Consider the following 8,803-nt stretch of genomic DNA (forward strand, 5'->3'; position numbering starts at 1 on the left):
GAAGAAGCTCTCCAGCGACGTTTGTTTGTTTTTATTCATGTCAGCTAACGTATCTAGCAGGTACAAAGTTGGCGGGCAAAACAGTTCATGCAGACCATGATGAACACGCTGGGAGCGCATTACTCAAGTTCCAAATCTGTAAACTGTTGAGGGCGTGACAGAGATATTAGAGTGTTGAGAAAAGGACCAACAGACTGCATCAAGTTCAAAGTAATTACTGCACAAATAGCCTATACTTGTGTATAATAATTATTTTATTTTATAGATTTAAAAAATACAAAATAAATGATTTATCCTTTCCATGCGGCCAAGGAGCGAATGGGCCTGGGCCGCATGAAGCTAAATTATCTCTTTTCAGAACTACAGCAAAATCATGAAGATGACATTTAGCAGCAATCCAACCCAGAAAGACAGTTGAACTCAAATACACAACAAACTATACTGTAGAGAGGTGGAGCTACATAGTCAATGAGTGCTTTGACAGAACAGTATGTAGTCTACAATATGTTTGAGGAGAGGATAGTGATACACTCTTACCTGACAACGCATGAAGACAGTCATTCAGACCCCATGAAGATGTTTTACACAATTCTTCTTTTTTCAATGTTCTTTGGTAAGTGCACAGGTTTTGCACTGCAGTTTTGGATTGCAAACATATGTCTATATAGTATTTACAGTACATGAATAGCAATATGATTTATTCAAAATATGTTTAACATTATTTATTTCAGGTAGCAGTTATGAGGAGGAAATAATATCAGCCACAACTGAAGAGCGTGTTTTTGAGGGTGGTGGGATTACTTTATCCTGCAACTACACTGGCTCTTACGGTAGTGATTCTTTACTGTGGTATCAACAATACCCCAGATCAAAACCAGAATTCCTGCTCCTCATCACTGAAGGAGGGTTAAAGACACATAATGAATCAACCCATCCTCGACTGTCTGTTAAACTGAATGAAGAGAAGACCCATGTGGATCTGGAGATCTCCTCTGCTGAAGTGACAGACTCTGCTCTGTACTACTGTGCTCTGAGGCCCACAGTGACAGGAAACCCAGAAACACTGTACAAAAACCTGACAACACACAATATAGTGTAGAATAAAAGCCATAACAGAAAACATTTCACTTTGGTGTCAAGAGGAGGGGCTGTATAATCAAAGATCCACATGAAGCTTATGGGATATTATTGTTTGTTAGTTAGTCGGTCAGGTCTTTCACTGCTGTCTGTCTGTCTGTCTGTCTGTCTGTTTCTCAAAGGTCTAGCAAGATGTTTCTTAAACATTTTTATTTTTTTTGAATGTAGGAGGTAGATCAGCTTTAATATTGCTGATAGATTGTGGCTTCCATCAATGCAGTTGTCTGCATCACAATGCCAAGTGTATGTAAAGCTGTCATCAAGGCAAAGGGTGGCTACTTTGAAGAATCTGAAATATAAAATACATGTTGATTTGTTTAACACTTTTTTGGTTACTACATGATTTCATATGTGTTATGTTATAGTTTTGATGTCTTCACTATTATTCTACAATATAGAAAATAGTCAAAAAAAATAAAGAAACACCCTGGAATGAGTAGGTGTGTCCAGACTTTTGACTGGTAATGTACATACATATATACACATACATTTAAAAAAACATTTTTTTTTCCTTTATTACTTTCTAACCCTACCACCCATCCTCTAATTGGAGTAAACTAGTGAACAACAACGCTTAGGCCTCTACTTCCAGTGTCACGGAATTCTTCCTGGGAAAGAGAGGCGGACCAAAACGCAGCGTGGTTATTTTTATACATCTTTAATAAAGATGATAACTTGAACAATGTATAATACAAAATAAGAAACGTGGGGGGGAAAAAAAACGAAACAGCCCTATCTGGTGCAACAAACAAAAAGACAGGAACAATCACCCACAAACCCCAACACCAAACAGGCTACCTAAATATGGTTCCCAATCAGAGACAATGACTAACACCTACCTCTGATTGAGAACCATATCAGGCCCAAACACAGAAACAGACAAACTAGACACACAACATAGAATGCCCACTCAGATCACACCCTGACCAAACAAAACATAGAAACATAGAAACAAAACATACAAAGCAAACTATGGTCAGGGTGTGACATCCAGCTTAAACATACTATATAACTCTTGTCCTTCCTCTAACCTCAACCTCTCCCATATATTTCTGATGTCCATCCGGTTTCATTTCTATTTCCCATATCATTCAAACTGTCCTCATTCACAAAAAATCTTAACCCATATACCTTTTTTTACGGACACAGTCTGTTTTACATTAGTTATCTTTAATATATTTTTTTATTTGTCCCAACCTTCAGCTCCATTCAAACCCTCCCATCTGTCTCTTAACACCATCCATATTGGATTTCTATTTGACATATATGTTTCAACTGTGTGATGTTTCACAAACGTTCTGAACCTTTCTATTCTCATTGTTTCTACAGATTGTAAGTAGAAAATTATCATTTTTCCTGAAGTATTATTATATTATTGATCGATTGACTTTGACTTTTCAGATCACCCAGTATTGCTGTCTGCACAGAGTTAGCTCCAGGTAAATATTGCAATTCTTCAGCCATTCCTGGACCTGTACCAAAATAAATAAACAAATGATTCTGTCTGAGCTGGGATGGTTGTATCCCCCATACAAATAACATTCTATTGGTTGCAAGAATTTTGTACAGTAATTTACATTGACAAATTCTACGTTTTAAATCCGGTGTCGTTTTGCCTATTAGTTCATAAACCATGTGCCATGGAATCGGTACGTCTAAAATCTCTTCCCAACTATTTTTCAACTATCTATATAGTTTTTTGGACCTTAAATGAAACTAGTGTACTTTTTAATTATTACAATTTTCTTTAACCAATTTTGGTCTTTAATTAATGCAGGGCCAACAGTAAAGTTCCTTACTTTTTCCTCCTTCCACTTTCATCTTCCATTTTTGCCCTAATGCTTCAATTAATTACTTGTAATTTTGGGTAGAGCTGACATTTCCATATGTTTTAGTTAGCTGCATGTGTGACATAACTCCACCAGTCCTATTTATGATATAATTTATGAAGTTTATACCTTTTTTTAATTTTTATGTTTAATTTTTGTTTTTATCAAGTAGTATATTTGAGTTTAACCACAATATTTGTTGTATTATTTGTTCTGTCTTTTCTGGTGGATTAAATTGAAATTGCAACCAACTTTCTATGGCTTGTTTTAAAAATAGCGATATTTGGGAGATGATTTCCTTCTAATAATAACTGAAAGTGAGACGTTGTAATTATTGAACTTGGGGTCAGACATTCTTACTAATTTGCTAGAGAACCAGTTTGGATTTAAGTATAACCTTTGCATGACTGAAACCTTTAGTGAGAGGTCAAGTGCTTTAACATTTAATCATTTCAGCCCTATAAATAGGCCCATTTGATTTGAATATTTTTTTCTCAAATAATAAAAAAAATAAACTGTTCTCTAGGTGTAGGCAAGACCATAAGCAAATAGGTAAACTGGGATATGACTTAATCAGGGTGATTTTTCCACAAATAGATAGGTATTTACCTTTCCATGGTAGCAAGATCATATCTATTTTTGCTAACTCTATATTAAAAGGTATAGGAGTGAGATCATGTATTTATTTTGGGATATGTAAACTGAGTATATCCACATCACCATCAGACCATTTTATTGGTAAACTACATGGCAATGTATTGTTTTGTGATCCAATACGTAATGTAGTACACTTATCATAATTTGGTTGTAATCCAGAGAGGTTAGAAAAAATATCTAGATCCTCTGTGAGAATGTGGAGGGATCCAAGTTGTGGATTTAAAAGAAAACATGAATCTTCAGCGAACAATGGCACACTTGTTTTTAAGCCCTAGATTTCTAATCCCTTGATATTATTGTCGGATCTGATTTTAATAGCTCACATTTCGATGCCCATAAAAAAATAGATATGTCGATAATGGACAACCATGTTATTTAAACTCCTCTTGACAGTTTAAAAATTTCTGAGAGGTAGCCATTATTTACTATTTTACAACTAGGGTTATTATATATGATTTTAACCCATTTTATAAGAGATTCTCCAAAATTGAAATGTTTGGGGCATTTATATATAAACTCCAGTCGTACTTTATCAAATGCCTTTTCAAAGTCAGTTATGAATAGCAGGCATGGTTGCACAGATTTTTCACAGTGTTCTATTGTTTCCAGTACTTGGCTTATATCATCTCCAATGTACCGTCTATGTAAAAAACTTGTCTGAATAGAATTAATCATGTCTGACAATTGATGTTGTTCTTCTCAACTGTTCTCTTTTCAGCTTTTTTAGGTGAGTTATTATATGGATTGAAATATTTTTATATAATCTTACAGTGAATGAACAGCACAAAAACATGTTAATTGCACATTAATAATTTGTAAATATCAGTTACAACTGCACAGTTGTACAGTTATAGAAGTTATTTGACCAAATATTTTTGCAGGAAACAGTTTTGGGGATTCAATAAACCCTGCGACTACAGAAGAGCTTGTTCAGGAGGGAAGGAATGTCCATCTCTTCTGCAAATATGATGGCACTGTTTACAATCTACAGTGGTACTGCCAATATCCCAGATCCAAACCAGAATTCCTCTTGTACATCACATCCTATTCTGACAGTTTCCATTGATAAAGTGGACAAACTTGTGGATCTGAAGATCTCTTCTGCTGATGTGACAGACTGCTGTTTACTACTGTGTCATGAAGACCACAGTGACAGGAAACTCTGACACACTGTACGAAAACCTGTCAAGAACCATGGGAGGAAACCGATATCTTGTATGACATACTTAATGTATGTTAAGGGGAGGGACTTATGGTAGAGGATGAGTTGAACAGCAGTTGAACAGCAGCACAGGACATTTAAAACAGGAGGCTGCTTAGATCTTTCTTTCAGTTTGTTTCTCTTCATCTAAGATGCAGTTGCTGTATTCAGCATTGTTCCTGACCATATTTATGGGTTTGTGATACAGTACATTTCCATGAAATGTATTGCCATACTAGCCAAATTTCAATTAAATTCAATTTCAGTACATTTTCATGAATAATTCAGTGTGTGTGTATTAAAACTATTCTCTATGCAGGTGTCAGTTGTGAGGACCTCACTCCACTCAAGAAAGAAGAGTACTGTTTAGAGGGAACCCCTGTTACCCTGTCTTACAACTACTCCAGAACAGCTACTGCTGGAGATGAATTCTATTGGTATCGACAGGACACAGCACAAAGGCCAGAGTTCCTCCTGTACATCTTGGGTTCAGGGTTTATAAATAAAGCAGATTCTCTGAACACTCGAATATCTGCAAAACTGAACAAAGAGAAAAACCGTTTGGATCTGGAGATCTCCTCTGCTGTAGTGACAGACTCTGCTCTGTACTACTGTGCTGTGAGGCCCACAGTGACAGGAAACCTACACACACTGTACAAAAACCTCAGCAGGGACCACATCAACAGGAATGCATCTAGTTTTTGTTTGAACTTGTGCCTAACCCTTACTTTGCATTAAATAATTATGTCAATGTCTCCTGTAAATAAAGTTCATGCCTCCAATGTTTCACCTGTCCTTAATTTGATTGGATCATTGACAGATTCTGTCAGTTTGATATATATTCCTATTCTGAAACACTCAGAACCCCTATTCACATCCTCTACATACAATATACATGCATTATGTGACATAATTACTCTCAACATGTACAGTCATGTTGCTGATCTTTATCAAGGGTGCAAATTATTACGGACATGACTGCTCAGTGGTTTAGTCCTCTGACTGGGGTATCTCAATCCCAGCGCGCAATAGCCTTAGGATGAGGTTAAGTGACTGGTAATTGACCAGAAAAACATAAAAGGCTCTTACACTGTTTTGGTCTGGTCAAGTCCATAAATATTTGCCCCCTTGATAAAGATAAACAACAAAATACTGTATTAAACAAAAAGACAAAAACAGAGCTACACTGAGTATACAAAACATTAAGAACACCTACTATTTCAATGACATAGACTGATCAGGTGAATCCAGGTGAAATCTATGATCCCTTATTGATTTCACTTGTTAAATCCACTTCAATCATTCAGTGTAGGGGAAGAGACAGGTTAAAGAAGGATTTTTAAACCTTGAGACAATTGAGACAGGGATTGTATATGTGCGCCATTCAGAGGGTGAATAGGCAAGACAAAATATTTAAGTCCCTTTGAACGGGGTAAGGTATTAGGTGCCAGGCGCACCGGTTTGTGTCAAGAACTGCAATGCTGCTGGGTTTTTCACGCTCACCAGTTTCCCATGTGTTTCAAGAATGGTCAGCCACCCAAAGGTGGCACTTAACATTAACTGTGAGCAAGGCACTTAACCTTAATTGCTCCTGTAAATCGTTCTGGGTAAAACTAAAATGTAAAATAATAAATACTGATACTTTTTTCTAAAATATTTTATGAGATTGGAGAACACTTGGGGGGATCTTAGACAATTCCTCCATACAGAACCTTTCCAGATACTTGATATCCTTCATCTGCTATTATGGGATGCCCTCTTCAATTCAAACTACAGGTGACTGAGCTGACCATTACAAAATGTTGTTTTTGTGGCCAATTACCCATTTCTTAGTTGATTTTGATTAGTGCTTGGGTTAATTGTCTTGCTGGAAGATCCACTTGCGACCAAGTTTCAGCATCCTGGCAGAGGCAACCAGGTTTTTGGCTAAAATGTCCTTGTACTAGTTAAAGTTCATGATACCATTGACCTGATGCCGAACAGTTGAAGCAAAATAGCCCCTTAACATCAAAGATCCACCATCATATTTTACCATAGTTATGAGGTATTCAGCATATGCTTCTGTTTTTCCAGCAAGGAATCAGCATAGAAGTGTCAATAGGGTACTTTTTCAAAACGAAAAGCTTCAAATAACATGAAGATTATGTGAATATGCACGTGTAAGCCAAACACTCACAGTCACACATTTAGCAGCCGTGGAGAGAGCGGAAGGACAGCTGTGAAAACAACAGCTGGAAAATGAGTCGGAAGCACAGTAGCATTTGAATGCATTTTAATAATGTAGACAATGTTAGAGCACAGTGTAGAATTTCCCAAAACAAAATCAAATATATAGCTGGTTCTATGCACAACCTACACCGGCGTATGCGAACTGTGCACCCAACTGTGAAGCTAGCTGTAGTGGAGCTTCGAGAAACTAGAGGCCTGCTAGTGATAGTGGTGGACCTCCACACGTGGAGATGTATCCACTCAGTCAAGTAGGCCTACTCCGCGACCCACAGCAACGCAGTCGTCTATGGACCAGTTTATGCCAAAGTCCATGTCTGTAGCAAAACAAGGCCAAATTGATATTGCATAGGCTAAAACGATTGCCACAGATATTGCATTGGCTAAAATGATTGCCATTTTTGATTGTGGTGGACAGAGGTTCTAGAAATTATAACAATAGTCTAAATCCAATGTACACAATTCCAAGCAGGACAACCCTTTCAAAATCAATTATTCCACAAATGTATGAGAGCACACAGGCTTCAGTGCGGGAAAGAGTCCAAAAAGTTACTGTAGTTTGCCTTACAACTGACTGCCGGACATCAAAGGTAACCACTTCTAACTTGTCGGTTACATGTCACTTCATTGAAGATTTTTCAATGTCTAGCTGTCTTCTGGACTGCTTTGAGTTCAGCAACAGACACACCTCAGAGAACTTGGCCGAGGAACTGCTGAGGGTGGTCAGAGAATGGAAAGTAGATGGAAAAGTGGTCTGTTGTGATAGCGACAATGCAGCTAACATAACCAAAGCCATGTCAATTTTAAAATGGACCCATCATCCATGTCATGCACACACAATCAACCTGATTGTAAGAGATGCTCTGAAGGTGATGAAGCCCACTGTGGACAAAGTGAAAGCAGCTGTGGAATACTTCCACAAGAGCACAGTAGGTGCTGAAAAACTAAAGTCTACACAACGCCAGATGGGGATGCCTGAGCTGAGGCCTAAACAAGACTGCACTACAAGGTGGAATTCAACATTTTATATGTAGAAGCGGTTTCTTGAGTCAAAGGATGCCATCATCTCTACCCTGGCCATTGTCAATGTGCCTGTTGATGCTCTGACCGAAGAGGAGCATCAACAGAGGAATGGGAGGTGGTGGAGGAGGTGTAAAGAGTAATGGAACCCTTTGATCAGGTCACTGTGGAGAGAGGTACAGTAAGCAGTTATTACTAGATCATTATTTAATTCAGTATTATGTATGTATATGAGCAGCAGTAGATGAGAATGTACTATCAGTAGACCAAAACATGAACCTGAACTAATAAGTCACTGTTTTCTCTTTTCAGCTATGTGACAGCTTCAAAAATGATACTCCTGTGTAAGGGTCTGCAGCGAATCACAGCCAGCCACCAGAGAGAAGCAAATGTAACCACAGGACATGTGACAGAGTTGATGGACACCCTATGTTCACCAATGGACAGAAAGTTCCACAGAATGGAATATAATAATCACATCAGAAACCGCTACACTTGACCCCAGGTTTAAGAAGTTAGCCTTCAGTGATGCCAGAGAATAACCTCAGCAGCAGGGAGGGACAGCCCCAGCAGTCAGCTGGCTCAGGCACCAGGGTAACAGGAAGAAGAGGGATCAGATGGAACAGAAGCACCAGCAGTAGTGCCACAAACGTCTTCTGTTTGGATGCTGTTTGATGAGAGAGCAACTGGGGATGCAGCACAAAGGAATCCCTCAGCAGATGCCATAATGGAG

General features: G+C 38.1%; 1 long non-coding RNA gene across 1 annotated transcript; it reads left to right on the forward strand.

The window, feature by feature from the left end:
• Positions 1-404: 404 nt before the first annotated feature.
• On the forward strand, positions 405-864 carry LOC149982075 (uncharacterized). Its single transcript, XR_016482553.1, has 2 exons — positions 405-613; positions 732-864. It is a non-coding gene; the product is annotated as an uncharacterized LOC149982075 (long non-coding RNA).
• Positions 865-8,803: the final 7,939 nt, after the last annotated feature.

This window comes from Oncorhynchus mykiss, chromosome 8 (genome assembly GCF_057628025.1).
Source record: "Oncorhynchus mykiss isolate SJ-2025 chromosome 8, ASM5762802v1, whole genome shotgun sequence".
NCBI classification, from domain to species: Eukaryota; Metazoa; Chordata; class Actinopteri; order Salmoniformes; family Salmonidae; genus Oncorhynchus; species Oncorhynchus mykiss.